Source organism: Cardiocondyla obscurior, linkage group LG07 (assembly GCF_019399895.1).
Source record: "Cardiocondyla obscurior isolate alpha-2009 linkage group LG07, Cobs3.1, whole genome shotgun sequence".
Classification (NCBI taxonomy): domain Eukaryota; kingdom Metazoa; phylum Arthropoda; class Insecta; order Hymenoptera; family Formicidae; genus Cardiocondyla; species Cardiocondyla obscurior.
The window spans coordinates 6260770-6274875 of NC_091870.1; the positions used below are offsets into that span (position 1 = coordinate 6260770).

The window sequence follows — 14106 nt, forward strand, 5'->3', positions numbered from 1 at the left end:
TTTATTTTATTTTAAACTGAATAAATTGCAAAAAAAAAAGAAAAAAAAATACCGAGGCTTCGTTTATCTCCTTGCAAATGATGTTACTACGAGAAACAAGGTACAAACGTCTTTACGCAATTATTCTCGGTACGGTAAGAACACCGCTATTTCGATTGTATCGCGAAGCTCTCTATTCCAGGCGACGTAATTCCGCGACTAGGAATCTCCGGTAATTGGTAGGCCGCTTAGCATATTTCTGGTTCTAATCACAGACACCAGTCAGTAAGTAAGGGCGGTTTAAAGTCTTTGGCCGATCCCTCCGCCGCCCCGTCTTGCCACCCTCGTTGTACCGAGATAGGGGCTTAGGGGTGAGACCAATCTGCTTACAACCCCCTTAGCTTGAATAATTAACCCGGGGGCAGGAGAAAGAACGAGACAGAGGGAGAGAGAGAGAAAGTGTGTGGTCGGGAAATGCGCGCGCTTTTTGCCCGTGTCATTTATTACCGAGACCACCTTGTTCGTTAACTTCGCATTTGAATGTGAATGGGCGTCGAACTAACGCAGGAAGACAGGTACGTTGCGCGACGGGATGCACGGCCGATCGATCTATCTTTCGGAATTTGTCACACCTTGGGCAAACACGACGAGAGGGTGATTGGCGTTTTTTTTTTTCTACCGCGATTTTCCCGCGCTGTCGCGGCTTCGAGTTTCTTTTTTTTTTTCTTTTCGTTCGCTTCTCTCTTTCTCTTTTTTTCCTTTTTTTTCCGTTCCATCAACAGCACCTGATTGTTCTCAGGTATATACGTTGGTATACAGGCTCTTCCGTTAATTCGCCGTCATTAGTCACACGTCGAAATTCGGCAGCCGGGAGCGGCCGTGGAAAAATTTATTAACGCTCGTACCCGGCGCTACCCGGGTTTCGCGCACAAAAGTGCGTATTTGCATGCGAACGCCGCGGCTTTCATTTGCCTAAGCCGCGGAGATCCGAAACGGCCCGGGCCTCCGCTGAAGCTGATTTCAACCGCCACGGTTGTGAATGGACGTCGCGCGGGGTGACCGGATTAATGGCGATTTTGAATATTTAATTAATGAAAGTGCGTGATTCGCTGGACTATGGGTATTTATAGTTGTTTTTTTTTTTTTTTTTTTTTTGCGCGCGGCTATGCCCCCTTTTGTTTTATTCAGTGTGCATTCGCCGCGTTATTTTCAAAAGAAACGGATAAAACTCACCTGTAACTGCAGTACTTAAAATATATATATATATATATATATATTATGCATAATATGTGAGTGACGCTTAAGCAGCTCGTATTTTAATTCCGTCCGGAAATGTAAACTAACGAAGATTTCTGAAAGTCTTTTGTTTATCGCCTCGCCCACAGCTTCTTCGTCTTTCGAGAGCTGCCGCTGCAATTATCTCGATTTGTCAAGTGAGTGGATTATCACGCGGGGTCACTGGAACGTTACTTTTAATAACGAGGGTCGTTAGGTCTATGACAAATTTCGCGGGCGACCGCTCGCTTCGCGCTTGGCTTGCCGGCAGATGAGAATCTTCAATAGGAATTCATTTAATCTTTGACACGATATTAATTAATAACGGGCTGGAGATGGTATCTCCGTGACGCTTGTAAGGGCCCCGATCGCAATAAGCGTCTTTGATGTATTCATTCGTCTTACTTAAATGGCAAATGTTTAATTGTATTGCATTTAATTATATATCGCTTATACGCACGCTACGTGCGCACGTCAATTTTATGCATATTATGCAATTATAAATAATAAGTCAGTGCGCGGCAACAAGAAATAGAATAAGATTGTAAAATGAATAATAACGTAACGTAAATGCATGGCTTTCACAATAACTCGTGAAAATAACCGGTTTCGAAACAACTTGTTTACAGGTAGTTGCGTGAGCCGCGGTGCAGCTGGATCTTCACGAGAGGCCTCTCCCAGCGGCGCGACAACGTCAATTGACAAAAAAGGCACCACCACCACCCGCCACCCTTGACAACGATCGTTAACTCTTGTTCCGCGATGACCTCGAGCCATTTGCGCTTTACCCGTCGCCCGTGCACGCCGACTGAGTAAGTACAATCGTTTTTAGACCATACTGTATAAACCCCACGGGCGGAAAGGGGTTAGGGAAGATCATTATCAGAGGCTTAACCACGCGAGAATTTTTAATCAGAGGGTGCGCACCCCTTGGGATAATACCGTTGCTGTCGATAAGCGGGAAATAATTGTCGCCCGGCCGCGTTCGACGTCGAATCCTGACGAGAACCGTCGGCGGACAATACTTGCGCGATCGGCGCTTTTCGAGTAGGTGCTACCCCATAGGATTACCCCGGTACAGACCCAGTCATCGAAACCATGTGGTGACATTAGAAGCGCGCAGTGTTACGAGTTACCACTTCGCATTAGATTCCTCGCCGGCACGAATGGCCCGATTAAAATATTTTAAATACGCCAAGCGAGATGACCACTATTTTCCTCCGTGTCTGTTTTAATCAGCGGGAAAATTATTTTGTCGACGTAATTCCGGTATCGAAGATACTTCGCGTCGACGCGCGATTAATACGGTCGCGCGGCAACCAGATCTTTCGGCGTTTGAGCTCAAAATTGTATTTGTATTTGTGAAAAATTTTAGTTGTGAAAAATTGTCAAAAATTTACCGGGCGATCGGCAACTCTCGGCGAAAACGCCGTCTCGAAAATTTATAATCTCGGAATCGCCCGGTATTAAGCCGTTCGAGCATAATTCCTGCCCGATCGATTCCGCTTTGATTCCCGAAAGCACTAAACTAAACGAACCGTGGATAGAATTCGGCTCCTGGGAGAGCGCTGATTAGCATCATCTTAAGGTCGTATACGGCGCCGTAAGTGTGCCGTCCCTTTGGCATTCATATGCAAAACTGACCAGATAGTGACCGCCGATTTACATAACGTTAGATTGACCGTGATTTCATTTAACTGGGGGTTCCGCCTTCGCGCACGCCGGTAGCTACGGTGAGCTTTCTCCGAGACGCCGTCCTGAGGAAATTCATGCAAAGTGACATCTTGAGAAGGTACCTCGAGTAGCCTTGTAATCGAAATTCCGAACGCCCCATGCATCCACTCCCTGAGCCACGCGATCCTAATTACGTTCGGTATATCGCAACACATTTCGTATACAATGTGCTCTCGGTTGTGACAGGGAGATGTTATATCGCTTAATATATATGGAGAAATATACACCGATAATTTCCATTTATATGTATAAATCACCGCAATGATAACCGTGCAGTTCACGCGGTATTATTTTCCGTAGTATTTTTTATATATTTTTTAATTTTTTTTTTTTTTTTTTTTTAAATTAATTTCTTTCTCTTTGACACATCAACGGCACGTAGCAATCTTAAAACTTTGATTTGCAGCCGCGTGCGTTACTTTGGGATTAGCGTTACGAAAGGGTTAGATCTTTTATCGCTCGTGTAAACGGCGGATTCGTAGACGGCCGTATCTTTCGTATCGAGAAAATCAATACCTACACGTCCGGAATACTTGGTTTAATATGCTTATACTCCGCCGGCGGAATCGCGGAGCCGTGAAACATGGTATTAACGGATACACCGATCCCTGATGGTAACAAATGATAGGAGCCTTAATGATCCGAGCACGAATACGCTCGTCTGTATCTATATATACATCGAACGTCTCGACATGAGTGGAATCCACGCTTGTCCCTTTGATTGATTGCCTTTGTCACTTAGCCACCGTGAAAGGCTTTCGTGCGATCGTATCTTTTAATTACGAACTTAATTATCTTTCGCGTTTGCCAGCTTTTCTGTATTCGCGCGCCGGCGAGAGAAATAAGAGGAGGGGAGGGGGGAGGGGAGGAGGAGGGCTCGCATTTAAAGTCTTATTCCCCACGGGCTACAAGAATCTACAACGTCGTATTGAGTTCTGGCGGCGGGTAGGCTTTTACGTACGGGGTGTAATAAAATTTGATACTTACGCGCGAATAATTACGCCGCTGTAAAACGTTACGGACAACGGTACGTCGCGGCGGAATATACGTTTTACAGTGAGAGAATCGCACCGAATACGACGGTGTATTTTCACGCGGAAAGTATTTGCCGTGCGCTGCACGTATTATTGGACGTTATGTAGGAGCACAGTGTATACTGACGGAGCATCATAGGTATATCCAGGGTGTATGGGATACGGGTTACTAAGGCCCCCATAATGACCGCTGCAATCCTGCCCCCGCACACAATCCCATAATTAAATCCGTTAATCAAGGCTTACGGCTCGGACTGACCCTATCGACTTGGTTTATTGTGATCTGTGTAATCTATGGTAAATTAAGACGTACCGTCGTCGCACATCTCGTTTGCGTAACTAGAACTGTTGGCCTGCTATTAATTCATCGGGAGCATTACTTCGGATTGTGATAATTCGTTGTAATTATAATCTTGGTATTATACTTGAACTACGTGATACTGCACGTTGCAGGTTCTCAGAAATATTTTATGCCGCGCTGTAAATTACGTACGCGTTATATTTACATCTTAAAATGTACATATATATATATATATAGATATTATTTTCAAATACGCGTATTTACGCAATTCCATTCGAAGCCGCTTGAACTGCTAATTAAATCTCAAGTCTCACGATTCCGCTAATTATCCGAAGACGACGTATCAAAGTATTTTGCAGCAGCTCGGCGAGCGTTTCGGAAAGGATTGCCGGGCTCTTTAACAGAAAACTGAGGGCGCACTCCGCAGCGAATAAGTGATCTTTCGTAACGAAGGCGCATCGCGGCCAAGTCCCTCCATCTTCAGATTCGCCTTAAAATTAATTGTCCGGCTTATCTCTTCACCTAGCTTCCTCGTCACGCGCTTTATTGCCTCGAACGAGAGACGAAAAGGGACTGAGGTTTAGCATCGATCGTGGGTACCCACGGAGACGACCTCTCACAGCGGGGGCTATCCTCTCTATTTCGCTCTCTTTCTCTTATTTCGCCCTTGTCTCTTCGACATTTCGTTGGCTTTGAAATGACAGAAGTCAAGTAGAGAGAAATACGGAGAACGCGGTTGAAGTGTAATTGGCACTGGAGTGTACTCGTCTTGGTTCATTAGAGAAAATATCTTCCCCATTGTCGAGGGGCTTACGCATAGCCTCCGAATATCTCCGTCGGTCTTTCTTCATCTCCCTTATTTCGGCCGTCCGCCGTTTTTCCGCGTCGGTTATATTCCGCCGCTCGCTTATGGGGATAGAATTATTTTTCTGTTTCAAGTGGATACGGTCACTCGATGCAACCGCCCTTTAGATAGGACCTCTTCCGCGCTACGCCGCGCAGGCTTATTGTGAAACGTGGAAACGTAGAAAAGCTTGTGACAGTCTAATCTTCTCGAGTGTCTCCGACGAATAGAGCCTAATTCTCGAGTGATCTCGAAGGGAATTGACCGGGAGGGCGAGTGTCCGACTTTCAATCCCGGACTTTACAATTCGCGTTTTATTTTTTTCTTTTTTTTTTCGGTAATTTTTTTATATAGCTCGATTCCTCGGTATTTATTTACGAACTTCAAGCTTACCGCGAGAGATTTGTCTCCGTGAAAATATTAACGGTATAATTAACGAGTCATCTCAATTAATTTTAATTCCCGTGCATTTTTGTTGATTTAGTTACGTACGCAAAATACTATAATCGTTCAATACGAATAACCACAGGCCGACAGGCACATCGGGGTGAGATATTCTCTAACCGCAACTTCACCACTCGATGATTGCGCGACCCCAAAGGTCTTCGAGTGCGTGCCGTACAATGAAAACGCACGTTTAATGACCACCATGTTTCGCCAACAGCTTATTAACTGAGAACGTTTCTGCACGCATCTCCCTCGGAAATTTGTTTACGTTCGACTGTACGACAATGTGCATGCTGCAAGCGCGCAACGGACGAAAGAAAAGGGCGCCCGAGAGAGACAGCGGAGGAGAAAGAGACAAGGGAGAGAGAAAGAGAGAGAGAGAGAGAGAGAGAGAGAGTAAGAACGCGTGCATGCAACCGCGGCACACTTTTCGAGAGAGCCTCTGCGAGCTGTCGAGATGGAAAGCAGAAATATACGGGTTCGCTTTGTGCGCAAGTGGAGTGTGCACATGTAAGAGGACTTCACGGGGACGAGTGCTTGCTTCCACATACCTGCGTACTTCAGTTCCGCGAAAGCACCTGTTGAAACCCACGAGCTTTCAAACTCGGTGCGCTCACTTCCATGCCGATTCCGCGCCGCTTGTTCCGCAATCGGGAAAGATGATCCGGTCGAACGGTGATTCGCTCGTAACGGGATGTCGGATGCAAATTCCGCGTCTATTCGTAGTACGCGCGAGAAGGTCTTTGTCGCGTCACCGAGGTGTGCTTAATAAATTTACGGTACCTTACGGCACTTGTTGATAAAACTTTTGATCGTATAAAGTTGCTTTAATTTTTGAAATGTTAAAATAAAAAAAAAAAAATATATATATATATATTAAAAAATGTATGAAGTATTTAGAAGTTGTCACGCAAGAAAAATAATGCCTGCTTTTCACCGACTAAATACCACCGCGCTCATAAACGCATTATGCGTAGACGAACATCTCGCCGCTTGGCTCCCTTCGTTTATGTTCCGTGGTCCCCTCGACACGAGCGTATCCATATCGCGCGGCACGAAAAGCTTGGCAGGCGCTTTCGTAAGAGGCGAGAGGCTCTGATTATTTATAATCAGCCGGAGGCACCTGCCGAACGGCGTTCCCATGCGCCCTGAAATAACGCCGGGGTGCCGCGAAGGGGTCACCCGCGTCCGATAAAAAGGCGAGCTCGAGTTGTCGCATCTGACACGTCACAAGGTGGTGCTTTCGGCCGAGAAGGGAACGCGCTAAATATAAACGGTTCGGCCGCGGGCTCCCGTTAAAAAAGACGAAACCACCGCCGCGTAAATATAGCGCGTCTCCCACGACGTGGCCGCGGCCGCTCGTCGCCAGATAGGTATATTTTCCCGTTTGTTTGGCATTACTCACGCTTGCCCGTATCTGAAATCGGAGAAGTCATCACTCCCGGCGCACCGAGTGCGTTTACGAGACGTATTATTGATCGGATTCCCGGGATGGTTATTCTAAAGCGCGGCCAGGATCACGAAGAGCGTTAAACTCCGGATGACATTCTCGGGGGAAACATCAGGCCTCCCTCGTAAATCAAGCCTGCCTGTGTCGTGGTTATTTATTTTAGCCGAATGTTTAGTACGTCGGTGGCGCCACGCGTACCGCCAATTACGCAATACAGTTCTTTTATGATTCCTTACCATTTATTGTTTTTCTTTCTTTTTCATTTTTTTTTTTATTTTTTATTTCTCTTTCCGCGAGGAGAGAATCATCAACGCTGCTGCTAAGTCCAAAAATAGCGCGTTAAATCGTTCGTGTCGCGTGAAACGAAGCGTGCGTATAACGTTACGTTACCGACGGTGAAGCTTAATTAGTCACGACGATTAGATATTAACGCTTTTGATATTTTACAGCATAAAATCGGCGTTTCGTATTTTAATACAGTATGCTTCTTCGTCGCGAATCGAATTGTTTTCTCAGCCATGCGAAAAATACGGAAACGCGCTCGCGGTGAATGATACCTCACAACGTCAAGGATCTATAATAAATCAAGCTTTTCGCAAACTGGAGAGCGAGAGTGGTAGCGCGCCGACGACGACGATGCCTCGGGAATGATGTATGACGGTGTCGAGATAAAAAGAAGCATCCCCCGAATCCTGATATAGATTTTATTGGGGAGTAGACCCGGTTTATGTGACGGCTCATTACCCAGTCTCGCGGTGGACAGTCGAAGAACGGTCATCCCCTTACCGTACACCGGCGCTCGTGTATGCGTTCGATCAGGAGAGAGCGGTGGACACACGAGCAGCCATGTGTCACAATTCCCCCCCCGAGTTCCCTTTTCGGTCAACCGTTCGCATTATAAAACCATAAAACTCATCATTTTCTCGACCGCCGTCGTCCTTCATATCAATGTGTCCGGCTACTCGTTTATTTAAAGAAATCGCTGCCGGCGAGAAGTCACCGCTTCGTTTTTCGAGACGCCTCGCGTTGCCATCGGGTCTTCGATCACGAAGGGGGGGACGAGGTCTGAGGTTAAAATGGATAAAAATTGCCCTGCGAGTTTGCCGTCTCCGCGCCTGGCGTTACGAGTGTTACACGGGAGTTTCAGCGATATATATATATTTTTTTTTTTTTTTTTTTTTCCTCTTACGCGCTGCGGTGTATCATCCTCCATTTATGCCGAGGCAGTTTATGCCACGTATAGATAAGGAAAGCGAAACAGCCGCTGATGTTTCCAGTGGACGTGTTGACGCAGAACAGGCACCGCCTTATATGCGCTCGGTCTGGTTATTATCTTCGCAGCTGTGCTGAAATATTACGGCCCTCGACGATCACGGGCGAAATTTTTAATCGGACCGCGAATGAAAGCCTCTTATCTAAATTGACGAATCTCGTTAATTGTGTTTTCCGCCGTTATATTTACCACGTAATAACTCGTTACGCGACGCGCATTATTTATTGCCCGCGGCAAAACGAGGCTCGAACGATTTTACGGATCGAGCTTATAAACGTAATATAAGATTTAATTAAATCATGGCGTTTACAAATAGGTGTATTAATATGTACTGTAAAATATATGAGAAGACGAATCTGTCTGCGGAACAGAAATATACGATGAATCAGAAATCGAGGAGTAAGAATAATATTGATTTGTCCTTATAAATGTCTAACTAAGCGATCTCGCACATATAAAAATTTTTACCGGCCCAGTAAAGTCCTTCAAGAAAGAGAGAAAAAAAGAAAAGAAAAAAAATATCGAGTTATCTAATCCGGCGATATGTTTGCGGACTCTATTGTAAAGCAGCAGACAAATTCGGCTTTGTCCCGGTGATCCCAGACCGCGCTCGAGAATCAGATTCCTTTAAAAAAAAAAAAAAAAGAGGACACCGAAAGAGGTTAATCCGCCCGCGTCTCTTGTGGAGGCTGTCCCGGCTATACATACATCGCGGGCCCTGAATAGAATTAATATCTAATTGTTGTTGCGCGTGACGACGAGCGCGTTGTTACCGCGATCTCTTTCGGCGGGCTCAAAGGCCCACCCGGCCGAAGAATGGTAGCCTTAACTAACTATAGACTCCTTGGACGACATAATCTCTATCCTAACATGCGAGACGAGTGTGTTCCTTGCCGCTAAGTACACATTCAAGCACGCCGTTGCCCTCCGCTCGCCCGCGCGCTCCTCTCGCGTTCACGCGCGTGCATCGGTAACGGTGTCACGCGTGTACAGATGCGTAGTGGGTGCGCGGGGTCGCTCGTGTGTGTAAAGGAAAGGGGGAAACGTTGCACGTCGGGGGTACGCGGGCGAGAGAACCCGCCGATCTTTATGAGTCACCGTCATTCGGATAAAAATACCGGGGCGCTTGTACAAACAGTTACCCTCCGGGTGTCTTTTCGGGCGACGCCGTGTCGCCGGGACAGGTTCACACGGCACTCGACCGACCAGGTGGCCTCACCTGAAAGACCCCGAGATTCCCCGGAAGAGAGCCCGATTTCGCTCTCCTCTCTTCAAGCGGCCAGCTACGGAGGATTAGGTAATTTATCATAACGTGGAGCACGCGTTACGGTCTAATAATGCATTTCGAAATCAAATCGCCGCGACCGTGATCGTCATTTGTGTCGATGTAGCGTTTTACGGAATTGCAACACACACGCTTGGCGCGTTAAAGCAAGATAAATTGAAAGATGAATTGACTAATAACGAGAGAGAGAAAGAGAGAGAGAGAGAGAGAGAGAGAGAGAGAGAGAGAGAGAGAGAGAGAGGGGCGGGGGATTAGCATATATAGAAAAAAAAAATTGCATTGTCGTGGAAATTAATTAACAATATAGATCTACTGAACCGTTAATTATTTAACTTGAGAAAAAATTTTTGCGTGATTGCACCTTCGATTACGGTCTTTTTCTGTAGACTGATCTGGTCATAATGTTACGATTTAGTAATATATTTCAAAATCATTACAGTTGTGAATGTGTTTTATTAGGATTATCGCGTGCAGGGTACCGCGGAAGTTAAATTAAAGGATAAATCTGGTCGTGTAGATGAATTACAAGATTGTTAATTGATATTTACTAGCGGTACCGCCTCGCTCGTCCGGGCAGTTTTGTTTGGATGTAGTCATTTTTCCGACCCGCGGTCTCTCACCTTACCAGTGCGTTTGCGGATTAGCTGATTTCTCCCGAGCTTAGCGCATGAGTTAAATATAGAGCTTAGAGCGAATTACCTGGCTGCTTGGTGCTATTTATTAGCGACATAATTTTCATCGTCACGCTGGCCGAGTAATCCTATCCGATGGGCGTAAAACGGTTTTGAGGGAAACGTCAAGGGCGGGCGTTTGCCCGCCAACGATTTACGAAGCATTAACTAATTGCGCCGGGATTGCGAGAGAAGTCGCGCTCGACGCCGCGTTCGCTTATCGCTGTAGTTATTGTGGCCGGTAAATCACCGTGCAAGTGCAGGTGTCCGTGGCGAGAGGTGGATTAAGGTGTGATTCGTACGGCCGATATATCCGGGTTATAATTTTGCGCGCGCGAGAGGTTGCATTTTTGCCGCCTGTCCATTCCGCGGTCTCGCGTTTCGTCGCCGCCGCTAAGGAGAAACAACGGTATCTTACGATTAATCTCTCGAAACAAATCCTTCCGCGCGCGTGGCTTCCTGCGGTAGTCGATACTGGCTGCGGGTCATTTGTCAAAGTGCGAGCGCGGGGAGTCAGAGAGGATACAAGCGACGCCGAGAAATCATAAACTCACTCGCGTACCGTTACGAAGTCTCTTATTCCGATAAAGCGCGTGTATAATAAATAATAACAGTCGGAGGATACGTATTGCGATCTACGGATTCTATCGGCGAATACTGTCGGAGATACGCGTGTGTAAAACTAGCGAGGGGCTTCGCACGGCGGAGAACAGGCCAGGTAGAGATACGCCATAAATACGCGGACGCGACAATACCCGTCGTTTGACGGCGATACTAATGATCGGCCCTCGAGAGCGATAAACCGATACAAAGGCGACGGAAAATCGGTGAAATTGAGCAGAACGGATATACCGCCGTGGGCCTTTGAAACGCGAGTTTCCGGTCGGCTAGACATGCTCGCTCGACTCCCGACTTTAATGATGGGAAATGACGGTTTATGAACCGACGACGGGGCTTGATTTATCTCACGTGTACGATTCGCGCAGCCTCCCTCAAAGGATCCGGGGATCCGCCCCAATGTTTGTACGGCTAGGTGAAAAGGTGTTGCCGTCCGTGCTCGCTGATTCGAATCGAGTCGATATCTGACGACGTTTTGAATATCGATTAGGTGCCCCCGTCTACGCCGGGAAGGTTTTGACAAACGAACGACGTCTGTCACTAACCCCGCGAAATAAACGACATAACTGTTCTGACGAGAGTGTTACACGCGCGCGTCGTTCGATGATGCATTTTCGGATGAGCGTACGTCGGCCACCGAACCGGCCGGATATATCGCATTTATTCATCTGTCCGTCGGCGACATCTGCGACCGATTTCGCGGGCGAAGCATGTAATTACACGCGTCGGGACACGCGGTGGGGAAAAAAAAAAAAAAAAAAATAGGCTGCCTATCGCGCCGGCAATAAATTTGATTTGCGCCCATGATTAAGGGCAATTATTATTTTATTGCGCCGAAAATGGACGCGTGACCCTCTGGAACCGCTACGATTTCGACTGCGAAGAGCAACGACGATTTCGTGATGCAAGCTAATAAAGTTGCACCGGCTAATTTCTCTAGAACCCTACAGGAGGAATCGACCGGCCCGATGCAAGGGGGATCATCGTACTACGAAACCACCTACGGCGAAGGAAATACGCTTTTAGGCCCACGAGGGCGTTTAGATTCCAATCTAATAAATACTTCCTTGCAGACCTTTCGGGGGTGAAAACTCAATGAGTTAACGTTTCCGGGATGAGAGAGAAGGAAAAAACAAAGCTTCCTTTACGTGCGCGTTTGCTCGTTCACCTGCCGAATGTCACGCGTATCGAATAGCCGAAGGAAAAAAATGTTGCGATCAATTTCGGAAATATATGGCATTTAATTAGTCGTGTGCACTCGTTTAGTTTGTTTTAGTATTACGAAGAAAACACGGCGCGCTTGTTACCACTTTCTCAGCGAATGTCAATAAAACGGATGTTATAAATGAGCATTTAACGGACGTAATTTATGGACAGTTTACAATGTTTTATTAGATTGCGGCGCGCTTTGCACGCGAAGTATTAGGGGGAAATACATTTAGAAATAAATTTAATTATATAGATAAACTACAAAATTTTTAATCCATATTAGAAAAATCTTATACGCGCGTTACGTGCGCGCTGTTTTTCAAGAAACCCCAATTACAATCTATAAAAAAAAAATGATGTGACTTACCAATCTGCAGTCAGCGGAGTTGTAAAATTCTGCCGGTGACTGTAACATAAAAAAGAAAATATTATTGTAGATATGCTAATATATTTTTTAGTTAATTAAATTAATAAAAAAAAAGTACAAGTTTTTATTTAACAAAGATTTAACAAAGATTTTATAAAAAAAATTTATTCTTACCTAAGAGTTGCTCCGCTGACGCAGGATGCTCGTCCCGAGCCTGCTCCTCCTCTCAGATGGGACGTGTCGAGTCATCCTTCCGCGCACTGGTCACTCGCGAACGCGCCCGATAAGTTACTATCACAGAAATTAATTTTTTATTGAACATTTCCGCCCGATAGTCCACGACACTCCCGTTAAAAAAACATTTAATATAAAACGACCGATTACTTTGCGAAACTCCCGAAGCGACCGACGAACCGACTGCGATTCGTAATTTTTTACAGTTTCGGCGTTCGGCACTTTTGTCCTTTCTTTTTCACTGATATGCTGCGGCGGAGTTGTTGATAAGACGACCTGTAACAAATAAGTAAAAAAATTTAATTGTAGAGCGCCTCTGATTTTTTAATTAAATATTACAAAATTAAGTTATAAAAATGCCTAAGAAAAAGAAAGATAGATCCTTACTAGTTGGGTTGTTCCGACGGTACATGATTCCTCTCCTAGGTCTCTTCCTCCTCTCAGCACTGGGAACTCTTAACGAGGGATGTCAGGTGGTGTTCCTTCAACGAGAGTTCGTTAGCCGTCTTCCGGACTTCCACCTAACACAGAAAAAACGTCACTCGGTTAGCAGTCTCAAAATATCAAGTTACAAGTAATTATACTTCACGAACGAATGTCTCCCGAATATATCGCGGATTTGTCGATCGAGACCCTCTTCCCTCCGAGCCCGAATGTTACTTATCGACGCTTCGTTTCCGGCCGAGAGACGCGAACTTGATGTACGCATAGGCGAGGTTATAACTTACTTTGTAGCGAAAAGATGTGGTCACCGGTGTTCTCCGCGTACGCAGAATTAATCGGGGAAGGTGAATCACGCCAAATTATGTGCCCTGACCCGCCGATTACGCGTAGATCTTTAATACGTACGGAGCACGTGCTGCGTACGTACGTCTCGCTCGACCGCTAGAGAAGGACAAAGCGAGAGTGGGAGTAGTGGGGGAATATACCTAGCGCACGGCACGTATGCCAGTACTCACTTGCCCTCCTTCCCCCCAGCTACCTTACTATCACTCTCTCTCTCTTTCTCTCACCTCTATACGATTCAACGCGTTATAAAAAATGTTATATGCTGAATATTAACTAAAAAATGATTTTTACACTGTGATTGCTCCGCCGAGGCAGGATACCTCTTCGAGATCTCCTCTTTTTCTCAGATTGTCCGAGACGTTAAGTTTTATTTCGTGCACGGGACACTCGCGAAAATTAGCAACGATATTTTCGATTCTATTGTTTAAATAAAATTCCGCCGGCGGTGCCGCGGCTCTTCACGTTTGATTGATCGTCCCGACGCGCCTGGTAAATCGAATCTTAATTGTCGAAAATGATTTTTACATCCGCGAAATCCCCGCGTGATTAGACAGTTAATTATATTCGATTAATTTATATTTAACGGCCTAATAATC

At 45.9% G+C, this 14106-nt stretch overlaps 1 long non-coding RNA gene across 2 annotated transcripts in view; it reads left to right on the forward strand.

The window, feature by feature from the left end:
* Nucleotides 1–14106, forward strand: part of LOC139104178 (uncharacterized) — a 252242-nt gene that overhangs the window by 107908 nt on the left and 130228 nt on the right. For both annotated transcript variants that reach the window (XR_011546001.1, XR_011546000.1), the window contains exon 3: nt 1884–2066. This is a non-coding gene — a long non-coding RNA (uncharacterized lncRNA). The remainder of the gene's footprint in view (nt 1–1883; nt 2067–14106) is intronic.